This window comes from Corvus hawaiiensis, chromosome 3 (assembly GCF_020740725.1).
Source record: "Corvus hawaiiensis isolate bCorHaw1 chromosome 3, bCorHaw1.pri.cur, whole genome shotgun sequence".
Taxonomy (NCBI): Eukaryota; Metazoa; Chordata; class Aves; order Passeriformes; family Corvidae; genus Corvus; species Corvus hawaiiensis.
This window is the reverse complement of record NC_063215.1, coordinates 15327299-15349261: the sequence shown is the minus strand read 5'-3', so window position 1 is coordinate 15349261 and position 21963 is coordinate 15327299. Positions and strand designations below refer to the sequence as shown.

At 43.4% G+C, this 21963-nt stretch overlaps 1 protein-coding gene across 1 annotated transcript in view; it reads left to right on the top strand.

Moving 5' to 3' along the window:
• HPCAL1 (hippocalcin like 1) overlaps positions 1–21963 on the top strand; it is a 64085-nt gene that overhangs the window by 16498 nt on the left and 25624 nt on the right. The gene's annotated exons all lie outside the window — the stretch shown is intronic.

Below are 21963 nucleotides of genomic sequence, written 5' to 3'. Positions count from 1 at the left end.
ATTAACCAAATTATATAATTACCCATTAATTCCTCAGGAAGTTCATTCTTTCGTTGCATTTCCCCAGTGCACAGGATACAAGCTATTAGAGCTCTTGTGTATTCAGACTGACTAATGAACTATGGCGGGATGCCCCAAACCTCTAATGGACTTCTCTGTCTTCTAAGTCTGTGTATTTCCCATAGATCAGATGCCTTTTGATACATATGGTCCCAGGTTGATTTGAAGTGTCCGTGCAGCTGAAATGTAGCCATCTGCACTGGTATTTTCTCAGGGCAGGGGAGGATGATGGAGTTTGGTGTGTCTGTCCACCTAAATATGTGTTCATTGTGGCTAGAAAATGGTTATTTAACCATTTATAAGGGGCTTACTTAACACCCCTTAAATGCATATGTTACCAACTACATCTTTCATCAATGAAAACATCCCTTACTTAGTAAGCTCTGTTATCCTTATTTTCTGTATTGAGGCTTATGTTCCTAAAACTTGAGTTTTACAAGGCCAAATCATGAATCCCATATGCCTTTCACCAAAATGCTCTTGTGAGCAGTAGCTTGTGAACCCCTCCTCTGCCCCAGCCCTGCAGCTATGATGGGGTCTGTATTGAAAAGTTGCATGGTTTGTACTGCTGATTTCTGTACTGGGACCTGAATATTCAGCGGATCTTTTTTGAGAGGTTGAAAAAAGAAACAAAATTCTTCTTCTGAGGACAGGGGAGTATGAGATGGATGACATTAATACCATGTGTGTAAAATCCAGGTAATTTAAAACTGTCTCTTTAAATTGAATTAAAATAGGATTTTCTTGTTTCAGGTAACACCTGAACAGGGTATGAGTAAAAAACCACTTGTTGACACTCCAGACTGTTTGCCACAGTTAATATGTCTTTCTCCTGGATAGTCTCTTTGGGCAGTGCTTTCTAAAGCATGGAGCTCCTGTGGTCTTTCAGGGGAGCTTGGGCTCCTGATGCACTTTAGCTAACAGAGATTAGAGTTGTTGGGTGTTTGTACATCACATTGTTTGATGCTTTAATGGTCTATATTCCTTGCCTTTTCAAGTTCAGGTGTGTCCATGATTTCAATTTGTGAATTTATATGATCCATGCCAGAAGAAGGTACATCTCTAGAGCATAACAGCTCCTGTATGGAGCTTTACGGTGGTCTGGTTGTGTCAGTTCATGTTTAACATGTAGGAAGAGACAGACTTGAAGGCAGACTAGTGCTGAGCCTGATGGGCATTTTCCAAAATGTAATGTGTGGCCAATGGCACATGGATGGCTTCAGAATAAAGTACGAAACTAAAATGTGTATGAATGTGCCTAAAAGTAGCTTGACTTTTACCCCAGCTGAGCACATCTGGAAGTGAAGGTGCTGGCCAGGGAAGGGGGAAATTGGCATTTGGGTGCTCTCTTGCTGGGATACCACAGGCTCTGATGCAGCAAGCTGCTTACCTGTGTTTCTGCCTGTAAGCACATAAGCAGCTCTGGGCAGGGAAGACCAGGGAGCCAGACACATGACGAGAGATGCGTCTGTCAGGGCCACCCTGGGCAGGACACCTGAATGGACAGCTGTGTCGGGGGGCCTTGTGCCTCGGTGTGTTTCAGGGTGCTGCTGGAGTGACTGTGCTGGGAGGTTGGAGCTGGGATGTGGGCAGGAGGGCTGTCTCTGTCCCAGGTGCAATGCAGGGGGCTGTGATGGTGGCACTGCTGTAACCTCTGTGCTGTTCTGGAGGAGCACATAAGTGGCTGTGACCCATGGCCAGGGAAGGCAGAGCATGGGACATGAAATGGTGTGAACATCATTTCCGAAACTGCCTGTTGCTTGCATGGGCATAGGGCTCTGAGTCTGGAACAGGGCCCCTTGCTTCTCTGGTCCAGAGCTGGTATGTTTGATGCAACGTGAAAGCGAAACTTTTTGCGGCCAGACCAATAGATCTGTCCTGCCAAACTGGCTTTGAGAAACATTCTATTTTTAAACAGAAAGCTGAGTTTAAATCTCTGCAGAGATTTGTGGGAAGGAGGGTCCCCTTGAATGGGAGGTTGCAAGCAGTACTGGAGGGTTGAGTTTCTGAACATATCTCAGGATTACCTGTGGCAAGATGTGGAAATCAGGAAATGTTCTTGCCATTGGTGTTGGTATATTTGTTGGAAATACGCTCTATGTTCTGTGCACAGAGCCAGGCCATGGGCATCTCCCCATGATGTGGCTCTGGGATCTTCTCCATCACTAGAACATACCCCCTCACCAGGATCTCGTCACCCCTGAGTCCTGGTGCCTTCTAGCACAGCTCTGTGTCTACTGCCCTTGTCAGCATTTCCTTGTCTTCTCTGTAGCCCACCTGTGTCCCCATATCCAGAGTCCCATGGGGTCACCATTCCTGTGAATATTCAGGCTCTGCAAGCAGAAAAAAAGCCAGTAGCAGTGCCAGGCTGAGCACCACGGCAGAGAAGTAGAAGGGAGCAGGCAAGACAAGTGGGAATTTGGGGCTGTTTTCTCCTTCCCCTGAGCATCATCTGCACTACAGCCTTGAAAATCTGCCTTGTTTCAGAACTCGAAGTCAAGTCCTCTTGGGGAAAGAGAGACTTTTCAGTTCTGTTAACTTTTCCTGTTACCTTTCCCTGCTGTCTGGAGGGAGCCGTGAGGGCCAGATACCTGCCATACATAAAACTATACCGTGGGTGCAGGGAGGGGAGATGGAAATGCAATTAATGGAAAATGTGTCTTAAAAAAGAACAAATGGGGAGCACAATAGCAAATGAAGTATCTTTTCTGAGTAACTTATGTAACAAAGTAATTAAAAATAATTCATTATGGTTTAATGTGTCCTTAATCAAAGCTTCCAATTTTTTCCTTAACGACCTTTAAAAATTGCTATTTGAGTGTTTGTCTTTTACATTCTCATTATAAATAGGTTTTACTGATGTTTTCTCTGTTGAGAGTTTTCTATGTTGTACTGCACATTTGCTTTCCATATACACTGTTTGCCCATTCAAGGATGTTAAGAAAAAAAACCCAGAATGAATGTGGAGCACTGCTGTTTGTCTGTGTTTGTTTTTATGAATGAATCTTCTGCATGAGTGTTCACAGGATTTGGGATTGCTCACTTTTCAAAATCTTCTAAAATTCAAACTTTTTCCTTAATTCTTTACTGTGATGGGGAAAAATTAAAGCAGGCTTTCATTTTCAAAAAGTAAACTATTAGCCAAGATTTCCAAGCTGGAAGATAGTGGGGCCCTATAATTGCCCTGTGCTCCCCATTGTGCTCCCCCAAACACCACCTGCCTTCTCCATTTTGTAGAGATGTTGCTATATGGCATGAAAAAGTAGTGTCTCCTAATGCAAGTATCTCGTGTTGATTCACTGCTATACAACGGTTCATCCCCTAAGAGTGTGGGATTACAAAGTATTATCATGCTCAGATTGACTCAGGTAGTGCTATTTTTATTTAAGCTGTATTAAGGTATCGTTGTGAATCTTTGGTCTTGCAGCATGGGTGTAATACGATTAACTATTTTTGTAAAAAATCAACATGGGTGTACAAATCCTGTCCATGTCAAGAGCTGCAAAGATTAGTCATTTTTTTTTCCCCCTCTCCTTTACAGTGAGTTGTTACATTTTTAATTTTCCTGTGACTTCCATCATGTGGGGCAGGCTTGGAATAAAATAAGAAGGTGCCTCAGGTCTCAGGGACTTGGTACTTGCTGGGAGAAGCTTTGGTACAAGAGGGGGGCTTTGGTGTAAGAGGGAGCAAGGTTTGGGGATGCTCAGTGGGATTACCTGGGCAGTCACCAAGGGAGTGCAGTGGGTTGCACCCACCTGAATCTTTGAGGAGCCATCTAATTCAAGCAAATGAGACCTCCCCTGACCAGCAGTTCTGTCCCTCCACCTTGCTGGCTTTTATATCAGGCCCTACCAGTCTTAATTTTAATAAAATGGTAATTTGGAGTGGATTCTTGCTCAGCTCCTTCTCATTAACCTGTAGCAGCTTGATATCCTGGTAATGCAAAGATAAACATGCATCCTAGGGCTGAGGTAGGCTAAGGGATGCAGTCAGAAATATCCACAGACAGCATGTCTGTCCAGGTAGATCCCTGCAGGTTGGATAGACTGCCAACCATTGTGTTTCCAGAGGGGAAGGAAAAAAATCATGGCCTTTCTTGAAAAGGGAATGCAATGAGATGAGGTGTGATTTTCCTCAGTTGGGACAAATATGAAGTTGATTAAAATAAGTTCCTTTGCAATGGGTCTGAGTGGAGTTACCACTATAAGTCAGCATGGTTTGCAAAGATGGTGGGTGCAAAAACTACTTGACAACATTGCTTTGGTGATCTAGGAATTGCGTAGCAGAGTTACAGCAGCCCAGGGGATGCTTCCTGTAGGGAAGCTTGGATGAGCTTCTTGGATGCAGCTCCCTTTCTGGGGAACTCAGCAGAAAGGACATTGCCTCTCCTAAACTTCCCACCTCCCAGATGCACTGGGATGGGGGGGCTGGTCCAGGGCAGGGAATGCAGCACTGTCTCCTGAGGGGGAGTTTCTAGGAATCTTTCTGGCCTTCATCAGCATTTGGAAGGAGAGGTGAGGGGGAGAGAGGATGAATGTGGGAATCCTCCTGGGTTCTTTATCCTGGGACAGCCTGTTTGACGAGGAGCTTAACTGCTGTAACTGGCTCATGGCACCCAAAGGCAGCAGGATCCTGGTGGGAATGCTGCCACAAGCAGCCATGGTTGTCTTGAGTGTGGTCTGCAGTTGTGTGAGTACAAACAGAGAGAGAGAATGAGCATTTCCGTCCCCATCAAGCCTTCATTTGAAATGAAGGAGGCATTTAATGTATGGATTTTTACACCCTTCTCCTTAATTACCAGCAATGCAGAACAACATTCAATAACTGCTTGACTACTACTGTAAATAGAAAAGATCCCTGTGGTAGTGGCTGGGTGCTCCACGTTTCGGTGTGGGCAGCACAGAATGTCCAGTGGATGGGTGAGAAGATGCTGTGCGTTTGCCAGTGCAGCTTCACAGCCAGGTTCTTGCACAGTCCTGTTCCCAGCTGACCACGAACTGTTGCATTAGGTGTGAAAATCAGCTGGTGAAGTCTTATCTCTGTTACACTAGGGTAGAGGAACATAAATTGCCAATTTTTCCATAATAAAATATGTAGATAACTTTGACATAGGATGCACATTGCTTTGTTAATGGTTTTGTTTGGCAGGCTTGGTTTGGGACTTTTCTGGGAGGGGAGCAGTTCCCACAACACCACCAAGTGTTGCATGTACATCTGCTGTCATGTCCAGACATTGCCCTCCTCCTGCATGGTGTTCTGGTGAAGTTCCAGCAGAGCATCAGTGGGGTTGGTGGGGTGGAAACTTTATTGTGTGAACAAAGAGAGTCTCAGTTAAGCTGGGCAGTTTTGTTTCCTTCTCCCTAGGTGTTTGGTATTTATAAATATCACCCTTGGGTTACCATAAAATCTTGTTTCTCAGCAGTAAAAATCCTAATTGTTGCTTTCCAGAGAGCTGACATGAATTCCCAGGAAAAGCAGACATGGCCATCAGTCCCTTGTCTAGATTTTTTTGTTGTCTGGAAAGAAGCTTCGGGATCTGCAGTTGGACTAGATGATCACTCTGGGTCTTTTTCCAACTAAACTACTCTGTTCTATTCCAGTGCAGACAGGATTGGAAAGCTGGAAGAAGACTGGGCTGTAGATCCCAGCTGTAGCTGTGCTTCTGCTTTGGTGCAGGAGTGGTGGGATGGATTTTCTTTGCTAGGTGCTTGCTGGCTGGCTATATCTCACACCCTAAAGCCCAAGAATTAATTGTCTCAATATTGATTTCATCAGTAAATGGAGTGTAGTAAATCTGTTACAGTAAAAATGAAGTGGATTAAACTGCAGAATTTTTCATTTCACCAAAAAAATCGTATTTGGCCTTCACTGAATTTCAAAGGGAATATAATTCGTCATTTTATTAAATGAAATGCTACGGGAAAAAAAATTTAGGAAAAATACTACTTTTTGTAATTTGGGGAGGAAATTTGATTTTAGGTATTTACCATCAAAAAATTATTTTGTGGCTCATCAGTATTAAGACATATATTCTTATGGGTGTATATCATGTCTCATTGCTTGGTATTTACCATTACTGCCTATTTGTCAAAATAATTAATTATCTAGTTCTGATAATTTATATTGGAATCACTAAGGCAGGTTGGTTTTTTTCTAGGTAAAAATACCTTATCTCTGAATGATGGGTGAAATATTTTAACTTTGTAACAAGGAACACAGTAGATAGGTATGTTAATACAAGTGCCTGAAAATAGAAACTTGAGAATGTAAAACCTTGTGCTTATTGGTTTCAGAATATGCCAGGAATACCTTCTCTGAGTTTTCATGTGTTTTCTAACTGTTTTGCATCTGAAAAAAAGAGCTTTTTTCCTTTTGTTTTGGTTGGTTATTTGTTTTAAGTTTGACCACGTGTAGTGCATAGACTGCTCCTCAGTCACAGAGTGTGGTGAGAGGATTGAATGGTCCCTGTTCTCCACTATAAAGATAGTGGGATATGAATTTACCTGCAAGGTGGCAGCTGAGTGGAGGGCTGATAGAAGATAGGAGGTGCAAAAGGCATTTCACAGCAAGCAGGTACTAAATTACATATTTTGTGTGTGTCCTCCTGAATCAGTGTGTTTTAAAGATCATAGCCTGGGACTCTAGGAAAAGGGGTTTTGTTTTGCAGGTTATCTGGTTCTTCAGTTGTTTCCAGATGTTTAACAACTTTGTGGTAGTGTTCCCCTCCAGCCACAGGTTTTCTCTGCACCCTGGATAAAGTGTGACTTAGTAGGAGACTGGGCCTTATATGCTTTCCACCCCTTCTGAATCCTTCCCAGGATGATAAAGGATATTGAAAAAAATTTAAAAGTTTTATTTTATTTCTCATTACATCTCAAGCATCCTTCTCCCAAGCTCTGCAAGATGCCCCACTCAGGGATGATAATGTCTCTGCCTGGACAGCCAGGGATCCTAGGGGAATGGAGCAGCATCCACCTCCATGACAGCACCCACGCAGAACACAGCATTTGTTACGCCTAAACAGAAGTCAAAACTTGTAAGAAGTGGTTTTATAATGGGAATATGCAGACCCCTGAGTATAATGCTGCTGCTATACGCTTTCATAAATATTAAGGTTTAGGGATGACAGTTATGATGCATGGCATTGGGAGTCTGTGAAACAGCAGTCATTAAACAAAAATGGGCTTTTAAACTAATGACAGCTGCCTAAATGGGTTAGCAGTGAAACAGATTCCCTGAGGCAACCATTCTTCAAATAATACAGGTCCTATTGACTTTAAAAAACGCAGGAAAATATTTTGGTTTGCTGCTGTAGTACTGCTTTTGCATTCATCCCAAAGGTCAAGCTGTGAAGCGTTTGCTAGTCTTTAAACTGAAGGTGTTAGAAAATAATGAATGGCAATCTTTCCAGTAATTCATTCACTGTTATTCCCCTGAATTAAGCCACGTGTAATACCAAGGATTCACACCTGTTCCAAGATGGGTTTACAAGTGAGTATGGGGAAACTTTTCTCCATCTAAACTCAGCTTAGTGTTTAACCTAGTAGGTAGTTTTGCACAATATCTCTGTTGTACAGAATTTTATCCAAATGTCTTCATCAAAACCTGTTCCAACTCCTGCTGGTTTAAAATTACGCACAGTAAAGCAGAATGTTGCCTTGTCTCCTTTGAGGACGTCATTCCCAGCCTAAAGCCAAAGCTGTAAATATGCATATTTTTCCTTTTCCTTCATGCCAGAGGTCCTGACAGACAAGGGCTACCTGTATCTGAAAGACATTGGCCAGTTTCCTTGAAGACACATTTTAAGCAGGTTGATGGTTGCAGAAGAGCAACCTATTCTCAGTCAACCACTTTCACATCTTTTTAACTTTTGCTTTTCCCCTGCCCAAGTTTGGTTTCTTCCTGAAAGTTCTTGTTTGGCTTCTGTCTTCCTGACCCCCTCATTCTTCATCTTTATCAGGACTCATGGTTTTTTTGTTCCTCCTTTTACTACCAGAGGACAGAATAACCCAGACTGTGAAAGGATGTCAGACAGCTGAATTTGGTTGTTTTGCATCATATCTCTTCATACCATACGCAACTTGGAGCCCACTTCTTGCTCTAAAAACCCAGCTTCAGCCTGGGTCTGGCCTTGCTTGCTGAGTAACTCCAGATAATTCCCATTTTTTTATAAAGCAAGCAGTTCCACTAGTAATGTATGTGAAAGCTGTTGAGAGCAGTCATATTTCACTTTCTCCCTGTCATGAGATGTCATTTAAAAGCTGAATGTTGAAATGCTTTCTAATATTTCTAGGAGCCCTATGAGACTAAGCAGAGGTTAGGAAGGATGTGATGGAGGGTGGGCTGGAGGTCCAGAGGTCTCCTGACAAGTCAGGGATGTAGAGCACAGCTTTCAGAACCTGACAAATTCTCTTGCGAACATCACCAGCAATCCTGGCTCTCTGCAGGCTTTGGCTCTTCTGTGAGACCTCCATAACACAGTACTCTTTCCACCACTTTTCTTGTTTGCCTCCATAGTCCTAACCACAAATGTGCCTTCTGTGGGCAGTTCTTTGTGGAAGAAGAGGGCTGTCTAGTTGTGGTGACTTCAGCCATATTATCCTCTTCCTAGGGAGTCATATTCTCTTCTTCCTAGGGAGTATGCTTGAGTCAGGAGAGAAGAGTGGAAGAAGGGTTATATTAACTAAAACATGAACATGTGAACAGATGGCTGACCTCTGTAACACCAAGAACTGTTTAATTTTAGAAATTTGCAGGCTGTTTCAAGTTTGTTGTGCTCCTTACAACCATCTGAGCATAGATGCACAATGATTTATTAGCTTACTGCAAAGCTTTGTTGTTTAATTTCCCTGCCTGTTTAATTTTTAATTTGAAATACTGAGCTTTAGGTGGAATAAGCAGGATCCTGGATCATCAATGTGATTGGCTCCCTTTGTGACAACTTCCTTTAAAGCACTGGAAGGTGAGGGAGAAGAGATGTTCCCGGTCATGGTGGAAGGAGCTCAGCTCCTCTGCTTTTCTCACTTCCCCAGCATGCTCAGCCCTAGCACAGACAGGGACCATGGAACAGTTAATTGTGGGCAGGGAGGAGACAGATGATCATCCTGGCCCAAATCACTTAAACATCTTAAGAGTCTACCCTTGCCTGTCTGAACGAGCCAACTAATCTTTCAGTGAGCTGCACAACTGAGCACTGAGTTACATATGGTACAAAGAGAGAGATGACACAGAGTGATCAAATTCCCCTATCCTACCTCTACCACAGCAAAAGCTGTGCACCATTTGCTTGCTTAATGGTAGAAGAACATCACCATTGGAAGAAAATTGTTTCTGGCTATGGGGGTTCTCATCCTCTGGAGGCTTTTAGGTCAGGGTTATCTATCTTTTGAAAACAAGTGATACAGGCCAAATGGGTGGTGGCTGGCTGCCAAAATTCTTGGAGAAATTATTTGAATGAAAAGGTATTGGACTAGATCAGTGGTTCTCAATGCTTTCTGGGAGATCTCAGCAAATTCCCAGGAACTGTGCTTCTGACACTTGTGTGGCAATTTGAAAGAGCAGTATCTGCATGGTGACCACACATGAAGTCTGGTGCTGTCCTGGAGACCTGATGGGATGAGTGATGCCAAGGGTCCCATCTGGGATTCAGAGAGTCAACACTGGAGTAATAAGCGTGAAGCACTTGAAAAATGTCTTTATAAGGAGTGTACCATGTTAGTCTACCAAAAAGTGAAAGAAAAAATAAATCTATATTAGTGCAGCATGTATTTCTTTTATAGACATCTGGCTTATCACTATGGTTGGCTTTTCTTAATTACTGCTAATGCTTCTGAAGGCTGTGCAGTTGGAGATGGAATGTGGCTGGCCCAGAGTCAGGGCACAGCAGCTTTTATTGGGGCCGCTTGGAGACAGACCATCTGCAAAATGTATTTATTTTTTTCCTTGGTTGTCTTCTCTAAATAAAAATGTGATGCTGTGAGAACGTCCGTTCCATCCTATTGCTACGCTGCACCAAAGATGCCATTTTCTGACAAATTGTTTTTGAAAGTTATATTTGGCAAATGTCTGTTTACTTAATTCCTGTCCTGTCATTCCTGCTTGTCCGTGAAAGCCGAATCTCTTTGCATGCAAACTCAGCTGTAGCTCAGTTCAGAGCATTCTTTAAACTGTAGTTGCTTTTTACTCATTTGCTTTTTTTTAGCTCTCTTCCTCTGGCAATGGAGGAACTGCAGGTACTTCACATCTGATGGAGGCAAATCCAGCGCCTGCCGAGCCGAGGGCTGTTAGAGAAGGTGTGACAGTTGTGTGGTCAGGGTTCCTTGCCACTGCAAGTGTTGGAGCTTCAGCACCCTTGGCACCCTGTAGCTATCACACAGGAGTGTAACCAGGATTAGCTTTGCAGGAGTGAGTATCTTCTGCCTGCAGAAAACCACGTGAAAGTCCTGCTGGCTTAGGTCTTTAGCCAGCAAAGGAGACTTCATCCTTACCTTCAACAAAATTGGCTTGTCAGGAGAGCGCTTGGAAGAAGTAGCTTTTTTTCTTTTTCTTTTTTTAAGAAAAGTAATTTCCTTGGGCTTGGTGCCCTCTCTGAAGTGAACTTAGCTGCTCGGGACATTGGGTTTTGTTCTAGAAATAAAATAGTCCTTCATCATAGAGCTCTATTCAATACTGTGCTGTTCAAATCACTGGGGAAAAAGGGATAGTCCCTCTGTGACACTGATTTTATAACTTTTTTTTTAAACTGATAAACTTAAGGCTTTCCCTGAAAAAAGTGAGCTTAAGCAAGGCATAACATGTTTTCCCCATAGTTACAGTGATGTAATCCAGCTTTGGTCACCCTTGCCTAGCAGTGGGTGTTTCTGGAGCAAGGTAGAGCATAGGGACTGCAGTTAGAAAGGCAAATGCAATTACAAGAACAAACAGTTGTTAATATTCTATAAAATTGGTACTCATTGCTCTCAGGTTCACCTTCCTTGCCTTAAGGTTTTCTCTTTAGAAGCAGTTTCTGTAAATACCATCTCTTCCTTTCCCCTTGGAGAGATCTCAAATATCTGGGCTGGAATAAGTGTCTGGGTAATCAATAAATTTTAATCTACATGATGGGGATTTTCTCCTTTAAGTTGGTTCTTTCTGTGCTGGAGAAAACATGTCTAAAGCAAATGTAAAATGAAGAAGGGTTAGATTTGACTTGACTTGCTGTTACTATATGCGCTTATAATTTTGCAATATGAATGTCTTCCAAAACAATTATAGTTATTGCAAGATTGACACTCAGTGATTAATCTACTACCAGACAGCCAGTGCAGTAGTGTCTTTGAAACAATTTTTGAGCCTCTTCCCTGCTGTTCTTTCCCTGCAAATCTGATTTCAAGATAAGCCAATGACCATAAAATGTGATGTGTGGCCTGGCTCTTTTTCAATCTCCTCCTTTGCTTCAGCATTGTGCTTCTGTCTTGCACTGAAAAGTATGTAATGAAAGTATCTGAAGTCTGCCCTCTGCCAGAACATCCAGTCTTGTATTTCATTTGAGGCATATGCTTAAATTATCTTGGGGCTGGCTGGATTTATTTGTACACTTAAGTGCATGCTTAATCTGGGTGAATAATGATACTTGAAAGATTTTGTTGATGGGAGTCACAAGTGGTTTGGTTTGTGTTAGTGGCATAGGTGCAGAGCATGTGAAAATATTCATTGATCATCTCATTGTCTGGAGCAGTCCTTGTAATGGGAATACCTGCTTATATCCTGGTTTTCTTCTCAGAAGGTCTCTGCTTTTGGCTATGTAGTGTAGAGGGAGAGCTTCCCATGCTTAGTTGAGCTGAATCTGCAGCTGAATTTAGGGAGGTGACAAAACACTGTAAAATCCAATAGTTTGTGAGAGAAAAGGCAAGACCACAGAAAAGATTCCAGTTTGGTTCTTCATGCATTCTGTAAACTTGTACATTTTTAACGTTTTTACAGCTACAAGTCATAACACTTGCGTGTTGTGCTGCATCAAGACTGACTCAGAGGAGTCCGCCAACACCTGTTGATGGTGTGGACCTGCCTATGTGCTAGTTCTGGTTTTAATTGTCTTGCTGTTTAAAGAGATGTCCTCAAACGTGACCTGAGGTTAGAGGTTAAGCTGTTCCTCATTACTCTGAATAGCAATGATACATTTGGTTGTATGCCCTGTTGAGCCGACTTGGAGCCGATGAGCAGAAGTGGTGCTGGGCATAAGTCATGGAGTTACTCACAGCTTCTTAATCTTTTCCTTAAGTTGTTTTGTTTAATAATACAATGTAATAATAATTCTGGACAATAATAGGTTTGCTTCTCTGGCTTGTGTGGTGCCAATTCTGTTGTTGCAGAGGTTTTGTGTTTGCTCTCGATAAACATCAGGCGCAAAGGCAGTTGTTGTGTGCATGGTTGACCATGACTTGATGAAGCTATAGCAGATTTTGTCTGCACTTGGAAATATTTTCTTGTCCCTTAAAGGCAACTCTGTGCTCTGACAGCAACGCTTTCATTGGAGAATGAGAAAATTTTAACACTGGCTCCTACTGCTCAGCTTTCTCAGGTACATGAATCACCTTTCTTAATTCCATATAGTGGAAGAAACAGTCCCGAAGTGCTTATAAATGATGTTGTTTGCATTTGCTCAGGATGCTGAAGTTTGGGAGCGAGCTCCCAAAGAGATCTGTGCTATGTTAAGGTTATTCAGAGCAAAGCTTCTTTTTGATCTTAATGCGTTTGCTACTGAATTTTAGTATGTAAACGTGAGACAGACTGCTCCAACCCAGCAACAGATTATTATTGTTTTGGTGGGATAACTTTGGTGCCTCTTCAAAAATGACTCAAATGACGAGTGCTTATAAATAAGCAGTCTCCCCTCCTCTCAACCTTCAAGTGTGGGAGACCAGTGCTGAAGTCAAAAAAGGGATGCAAGGGGAGAACCAAGAGCACCCTTGTCTCTGGATGCTGTGGGATGAGGCTATACATGGCAATTGATACCATTTAATCTTATTTTTAAAATATTTTTCTACACACATCATGACACTCTCTCATCATCCTGTTGTTTAGGTTGTTCTGTGAACTGGTTGTGGTCACCATGTTTCAAAATAGCAGATTTCATGAGGCTGTGTTGATTGCAAGGCAGTATCTCCTGTTGTTGCAGCGAGCAGAAAGTAGACTTCAGTCCAAATAAACTGCTCCCCTCTTGGGTGCTTGCCCCTTGGGCTGTTCACACCACCTTGACTAGAAACTGCCACATTCAGTTTCAACTTGACCACGGGTGTTTAATAGTTTGAAGGGGTTTTTGTCAGTGCTGTGGGTTTATTTTTTCCATCTGCTGTTCCCCATCCTGATGCAGTACAGTATAAGCTCCTCTCCCTTCTTGTGCTTTTAAGATACATCAGCCAAGTGCTACTAGTTTCCACTTTCCTTACTCTTTTTTTAAAATTTGCATCATTGAAGAGCATTTTGATCTTTGCTCTTTACTTTTATTTGCATGATCTAATTCACTTTGACTTGGGCAATTTCTCTTTACCCCTTTGTTTCCTGACCTCTGACACAGCTCTGTCTTTGATGAGCAGCTCTTCCTTTCTATTCCTTGCATACACTCTGCTTAGTCCTAAAAACCCCCTTTTTAGTGATTTTTTTTTTTTCTGTAGTTGATTGGGACTCATTCTGCAGATACCTCCCCTACTTTGTTTGGGGTTGATCAGTACAATTTTTTTTTTTTTTTTCATCTTTGCCATACAGATATTCTAAGGTTCTCACAAGCGTGTTCTTGAGCACCTTCTTCCAGTTGGCTTCCATGTCGAGTTCCTTAGAGTCCTCAAAGCTTATGGGAAATTGACAAGATGAGTTTTTGTGTTTCCCTAAATCACCTCCCCATGATTACAATCGCCTCCAGAGTTGCTTTCATTGAGCACTTATAGCTACTTACAGTGTCTAAATTAGAATTGCCCTTTTCTAGTTCAGCAGCTGGAGGATTATAATTGTTGTCTTCTGCTTCCAGGAATATCTGTGGTCAGCTCTTTACGTTAATAGTGGGTTCTTCAGTTGAGTATTTTGGGAAGTTGCAGTCCCACAGTAAGATAAGCCCTGCTGGCACTTCTGTCTTGCTGTGGACCTTGCAGTCTGCACTGCACTGCCATGCAGACTCTATAGGGTGTAGGATAACCTGTGCTGTTGTCCCTCCTTCTTCCAAGCAGTGTTGACCCCATACCACTGCTGTCCTTTGGAGTTTCTTATTCTGCTCCGTGAGTTTTCTCTTGCAGTGCCCTTTCTCCTGGTATCAGTATGTTAATCCGTGCTCTTGTTTCTTATTCATCATCTGTGAATTCTGGCTAATTGTCTAACATCCTATCTAACTGCTGCTATTAGTGTTCATATGCTCTTTGCTCTCCTAAGTTTGGATAATATGTGCTTTTTTTGTCCACATTTACCAATCCCCCTATTTGTTTATTAAAACCAGATGTGGGAATTAAATTATTTTCCTGATTATCCTGTCTCTAGAGGTATTTTTTTTCTGTAGGTTAAAGCTCCTGGCTGTGCCTGCTGTGATCACAGAAGGACGTGCCTCATCTACAGAGAAATGTGCTTTTTTCCCATGAATGCCTTCTGGTGGTGAAACACCCTAAAACTTCCCTTCCAGTATCAGCTCTTGAACCATATGGATGACATTAACTTGTAATAGCTTTTCCTTCCTGTTGTAGCATCAAAAGTCCTCAGGGATGGTGCTCAGAGTCTAAGCTTGGTCTCCTCAGACTCTCTCTATAGCCTAGAGGGAGGTAGACACCACCAGAGAGCATCTAAAATAGGCTCCTGCTCCAAGTTGCTTTCCTGGTCTACCGGCAGAAAGACTATCCTCTTCTGGGCTAAATTTAGTCCTGAGCCTGGTTCATGCCTGTGGCTGAGTTTTTCATCTGCCCACTGAGACCAAGAGCCCTTTTCTTACTGGAAGGCCAGAGATAAATCTCTGAGGGAAAAAGAAACTAGAATACTCGTAATAAGAAGAATCAAATGAAGTGATGTAAATATACAGAGAGCTGAGGACAGTACAGTGGAGCAACCAGGGGACACAGGATGGAAAAGGAGATGGGGAAGTGGAATATGAGGAAGAAGAATCAGGTCTCCAACAGGCTGTGGCCTTGCAATCAGAAGCAGCTGAAAGACTTTGCTGGTGCAAAGACATCTTGCATCATCTCTCCAAACAGGAAAAATGAAGTCCAGATTGCTGTGTCTAAAGAATTATTTTTTTATTTGCCATTAAGAGGGTAGACACAAAATCAGATTTCCACTCCGAGTTGTCTTGTATTTTTAGCCTGTGATTGGATTGCAAATGCACACTGGATATTTACATTTCTGGAAGCAGACTCTGGTGCTGTTGTCTTAACCAGGATCCAAGTTAATTTGCTGAGCTTCCAGATGGGAGCCATTCGTTTCTCTATTACACATTTGCAGGAATGCTTAATTTAATCTAGATATTCTAGCTCAGTAATTTGCCTATTTTAACATTCAAGCACTTTCCCTATCTCTCCTTCTGGTTTTTTTTTCCTTACCCTTGAGCTGAATTATCCACTGTGCAGAATAAAGAAACTGAGTTTTCCAAAAGGATCCACCTGTCCATCATCCATCCAGTGTGGAAGCTCTTGGGAAGATGATTGTCCTTCCATCTCCTACAAAAGGTTTCCTAAGAGGTGACTAAGTGCAAGACATAGCTGGTAGAGCCTCTTAGCCCTGTTTCGCTTGGTTTGTTGAGGTTCATTACATTTTGCTATCTTCTTTGTTTTAAACTGTTTAATGATCACCTTATTCTGGTCTAGTCCTTGTGCTGAATATAGATATTGCTACACTATTGGCTCTTTCTCTGTTGTGGGTAGATAAGGATATTTGCAGGAGGAGGTTCATAATTTTCCTTAGCAACATTCAGCCTCCAGTGCATTGAGTGGTTTGTGATTGTATTATAGCCATTTCTTTAATGAAATTTTGAACTACATGTCTCTCTTGCAATCACTTCTGCCTGGGGTTCTTAGATAGCTATGCAAGCACTATGTGCATCACTGCCGTGGTGTACAGAGCATACTGAAGGAGCAGATGAGGTGCAGACAAGTTATGTTAGCTCATGAACCAGCTCTTTTCTTCACTGCTGCATTTTCCATAACAGCTAAGACTGGTAGGAAAAAATGATGCACTATGTTCTAGCTACTTTAGTTTCAGAATGAGTGTATTGAACCAGTTGGAGGTCAACTTTATTATTTCTTCTTCTTGTGTTACAAATTCCCAGTGCTCCAAATAGCCAAATGTCATTCCAGAAAAACACAGAAGTGCTGCACGGAGAGTTTGCATCCCTAAGCCCTGGAGACACAGCATGCCCAGGGTGACAGGCACAAATGAGAGCTCATCTTGAGCAGGTCGGGTCAGCACTGTGCAATACTTAGCACGTGGATGGACAGGTACAATTGCCCTGCGTGGTTCCTGTGTTGCTTGTAGTGATGGTGCAGTTGAAAGAAGCTGGGGTTGGCAGGAAATATGCAATAGGCAACTGTCCTATGTCATTCCTTGCTGAGGAAAGTTGCCTGTGAGACAGTGATGATGGGAGTGACATGTTCTTCATCTGTATGACATAAAGTTTTGCTGCCTCGTGGTCTGGGACTCAGGCCCCAAGGTGCTGGGATAATGTTTTCAGCCAGGTGGTGCCCAGCCCTTGCAACTTCGGGGCAAAGTGGGGTAGCTGGCTATGCAGTCAGGTACTTAACTGGGGCCCTTGGTACGAGTACCTTTTGGGCGTGAAAGGATCAATATTGGCTTTCTCCATAGCAGATCACTGGACAGGTTTTGGAGTGCTTTATCAGGTGATGGAAGTGATGAGGCAGGGCTGGGTGAAGCGATACTGTGGTTGTACCCAGAAAGGCGGGCATAGGCTCGGCAGCGCAGCCCATCCTTGGATCCAAGGACAGGGCATACATCTTGTACAGGCTCAAAGGGTCAGGGCAAAACCTGGACATGATTCCCAGCACCAGTGGCAAGCTGTTAAGCACCATAAAGGCAAAGATAATGTAGTGGAAATGTTACAGTAAAAGATTATTTGGTTAACAGTTTTCAGGTTAGCCTGTTAGGTTAACAGACAGTAACCCAAACAGGGTGGGCTTTCTTTAGGAGGAATAAAGTAGCATAAGAGATGTTTAAATTCTTGTCTTACATATTTGTTTGAAGACAATAATGAGCCATTAGTGGGAGAACTGGTTTAATTTACTTACAGGAACTGAAATGACATGATATTCTTGAGTAGGAAAATAGTATTTTACATTATTTGATATAAAAATGATATTATATATTTTATTAGAGCATTGTTTTTTACCTTTCTCTACCACTGTAAAAAGGATGAATATAAAAAAGAAAGAAATTGAGTTTGTAATAAGTTCTGAAATGCAGCTGGGAGGTAAGCTTGTTGCGTCTAAAAGGCCATCCTGGAAGTTTTCTCCCTATTGTGGTGTGCATGCAAACTCATTCTGACCCTCTAGGAGTTTCTCAGAGTCTTTTCCTGCCTTAGTGTGATCAGGACACTGAAACACGGGATTATCCCCTATGCTCCCCCCAGTCACAGTGGTATGTGTGTGTTGTGAAAATGGCTCAGCAAGGCTGCCCTGCAGCAGCCCAAGCTGGTTCAGGCTACCTAGGAAATCCTATTAACTCAGCAGTGTCAATACAGTGTGCACAACTTTGGTGCAGAGGGGACTATTTATAGCTTCAGTAAGAGTATTGTGTGCACAGGGTTTTTCTTTCACACCTAATAAAGGGACCTTGACAGATTCACTGTCCTCTTTACCTGCTCAGCAGCTCGGGTGCCAGACCTCTGAGAGCACCAGTGTTTTTGCTGGAAATCCTGGTCATATTCTAAGACCAGCTGAGGGCCACTGTGGAGGAGGAGGTCGTGATTTTCCACCTGCCTCTCTGCACAACATCTCCTCTTCTCCTGACTCACTGGGTTCAGCCGTTTGGCTCCTGGGCATGCAGTGCCCTGCTGTCACCATGAGCCTTACTGTGGGAAGAGGAGGGGTGCCATATGTATATGTCAGTGATGTCATTAAATTTCTGAAGCTCTTCTCCATGATGAGTGAGCTTTGTGGGGTAAAGTGTGTAGGATCAGGAGGTTGGAGGGACAGAATGTGGCAGAGCTTTAGGGTCAGTTAACAAGGCAAGGTACTTAGTCTTCATGGGAAAGATGATTTATGCACCCCATCAGCAATGTCAGTTCATGGATTTCTCAGGTCTGCCTGGGGCGATAGGAAGGATTCACCTATAAGAAGTTTCTGGGCTGGGATAATCCAGCAGTGGAGCAAGAACCTTCTTTGTGAGTGTGTGTTCACACTGCAGTTTGAAGCTTTGGCATTTGGCAAGCACAGTAAAGGTATGTCAAGGAATTTCCATTAATTAGTTTTAAAATAACATAGCATTGAGTGGAGCACAAAGAACAAAGATGAACATGTTGCTTCCAGCAGCTGGCCTGGGCTGGGGTCCCCCCACTGCTTCCAGCCCCCCAAGATCCTGCCACGAAGTGCAGTCCAATGTGTTAACAAAGTATATGAGCTTCCGACAGGCTTACTGCATCACATCAAGTGAGTTGATTAGAGAGACTCTTGATTTTACTGGGTTTTTATATTCTTATTGGGAGCCATTTGTCAGTCTGCACAGAAATCTGATTAGCTGAGAATTGCTGTCTCTCTGGTATATGTTGAGCCATAAAGTGAAGGATGCAGCAATAAACACAGTCAGCTGGGCTGCTGGAGAAATCTGTAGGATTCTTTGGAGGCTGGGAAAGAGAGGTCTTGACACTTAAATGCTTTTCCTTTGGGAACTTGATGGTGTTTGGCATGAGGGTTCTGTGCCAGCATTCCTTGAGGCGGCTGGCAGCCTGTTTCAGCCCTCTGGTGCTGCTCTGTGGGGTGTCTGTGCCCACCCCTGTGGTGAGACAAGAGGGAGCTGCCTTGTTATGGGTGGTCTTTTGTGGGAAGGGAGCAGGGGGCTGCTGTTACTGCAGTTTCAAATCCACCCCGTTGGCAGGGAGGTGAGGCAGAGCCTCAGGCAGTGGGAAGGGGAATATGCTGCTTCTGCAGAGCAAGGAAATTGTAGCTGGCTGTGGTGCTTCTGCAATGCTTCCTAGCAATAAGCACACTGCTCCTTGCACAGTGTGGTTGGTTAATTAAGTAGCTTTAAATTCAAGTCTCCTTCAGGAAATGGGGCACAAGATAAGGCTTTCCCTTCGCCCAGCAAATACACCTCCCCATCGCTCTGCGTAAAATAACCTGCAGTTCTTCAACAAGGGAAAAATTAAACTTGGTACCAGGCACCTTGGTGCATTTTCAGAGGGTGTTCATTGGGCACTGTAAATAATTGGATAAAGCATGAACAAGGTGGCTAATGACACCTGCAACAACCAAAAGTGAGCTGTTTTGAAAACCAGTTTGGCTGGTTGAGATGGGCCAAGAGGGCTGAGCAAGAGTGAAGCAAGGGATGGTTGTTAGCTAACGTAATCTGCTGTCCTAAAGCCAACATCTTACCATGTGTTTGTTAGGCTGGACTGGGAGAAGACGTTCCACTTCAGCTCTGCTTCCTAAAATATACAAAAAAATGTTTGCCAGCTTTTCCAGAAGGTTTTTGAATTAATTAATGTATCTGCAAGGCTGCATTGAATCTACTTTTCATCCTAGTTTAGAAGAACACGTAGTAGTTGGAGTGACCCAACCATCTTAGCTTCCACCTTTTTATATTCACAAACATATTTTTCTTGTTGAGGTTGTGGAGCAAAGCTTGTATCTTCAAGTCTTGTAATGCTTGAAGATGTCCAGTCCATCCTTGAGCTGCTGTGCAAACTCACCAAATTCTTCTTGTCTTGGAGGTAAAAGTCAGTGCGGAAATATTAAAATTGAGGCAGATGCCTTCTTATTGATTTCCAGTGCCTTATTTTATCTCTCAAGTTTGCTTTCATCAAAACAAATGGCTTACACTTGCTGTCCAAGCAGTATGGTATCCAGCAGCAGTGAGGACATTTTTCTGCCTAGGATGAGGCACTGCCAGCAATGTCAGGGTGGTGCAGAGCGGGTGTGGCATTTGCAAATGATCACTCATAGAGCCGGTGCTGTGATTAATTAGTGTCTTCAGAGCTCTGAAACAGGCATTTTTGTACTAATAATGTTCATGTCTAAGTGGCACTCTGCTGGTATGGAGTTGCTCTTTGCACAGGAGTTGAAAACAGGTAATTTTGCTATTAGAGCCTGAATGTGTAGCCTCATCAGACTGTGGGCACAAACTGGGTCTTGTGTTAATGTATTTGCTTCTTGAAGGTTTTTGTCTCTGATTCAGAGGTCTTGCTGCTCAAGGTGTAGGTATGTGTGTACTGACCTAGTGCCCCCCTTCCTTTTAAAGAAAGTGAAATTTCAATAGACATTTTGGAAAAAACAGGGGATCTTTCAACTTTTTATTTTAACTTTGAGGGAAGCTTAAGTGCTGTACCAAAAGTTCCCATGGTGAATGGGTAGTCTCCTACTAGCTCCAAAAATTCAACCTGTAGACTGCAAAACTACCAGCTGCTGGGAAACCCTTTAACTCTTTCCACCTGCCTGCACCTCTGAAACTAAAATTTGGGGCGTCACTTGAGATCCTGTAACTTATTTATATGATGTTACAAGCAATGATGTCTGAGGAGCTGCAGAAGGGAAGCAAGAGCCAACTTCTGGTTAGTAGGGATTCAGAGCTGTGCTTTAACTTGTGGGAGGGGTCTCATAATCCCACACTAGCTCTTCTTTCTCCAAAGCTTTGGAAGTGTGAGCTGCAACTTCTGCCAGTGCTCCTGGGTGTCCTGGATGGTTTTGGGGAGGGAGGGAAAAGGGGAGACAGGCTGAGAGCAGAGTCACCCTCACTGAGCTCTCTCTTCAGGCTTTGCCTGCTTTGTGGAGAGACTTAATTCAGAGTTACTTTGCCAGTGTAGGAGCAGGAATACTGAGGGGTGTAATGGAAATCTGTGGGGTGATGTCTGCTCTACATCATTGCCCAGGAATTTTGAGTGTTGGAAGGATGCAAAATGTAAAACCCGTCACTGGGTGGAGTTAGTGTGAACATGTGGTTTATGCATGTGGTTTAGCTTTTTATTTACGGGAGGAAAAAAAAGTTAAAAATAAACTGCTGGCTCGCCTCTACTTCCTGGTTCACACAGGGCTGTGAAGGAGCAGCTGAAGGGATGGGGTGGCCAGTCCAGCCTGGAGACCCCCCTGCCTGAGCCCAGGGCATCTGGAGGGGTGAGGTGAGGGGGTGAGTACAGGGCAGCCAGTGAGGAGTGGGGCTGGTGATGTGGGGCTGTCCCTTCTCTGGGTTCCGGGGGGTGACACTGCAGTCAGCTGGTGTCTGTCTTGCTTGGGGTGCTGCGCGAAGTCCCTCTACACCCATAAATATTTGTTGTGGGGCAAATGTTTAGGTCCTCCATCAGTCCCAAGTGTATGTTTTGTCAGTGAGGGAAGGGGTTGGCTTTAAACCCTAAATCCCAGAGAGTAGTTAGGAGGTCTGGAATGGCTTAGAGGTCTAGGTGAAATGGGTGAACAAGCAGGGAAATAGTGAAGCCATCAAAAATGTATAATGTGATGGCAGCCCCTTGTGCTGATGCAGCAGTGTGGCAGTAGGGTGGTGTAACTGGCACCAAAACTGGGCCTGAGAGCCACTGGGCACTGTGTGGCACCAGCTGTGCCAGCTGCACAGGGCTTCGCTCTCCCAGCAGGGAGGAACAGTGGGTGCTGGGGTGGTTTGCTGAGCCATTTCTGGGAGAGCTGCAGGGAAGGGAGAAAGACATGTCCTGGCTGAAGGGATGGTGGAGCTGTGCTTGTCAAGAGCTGCCCTGAGAGTTTATTTTTGCATGAAGGATACTAC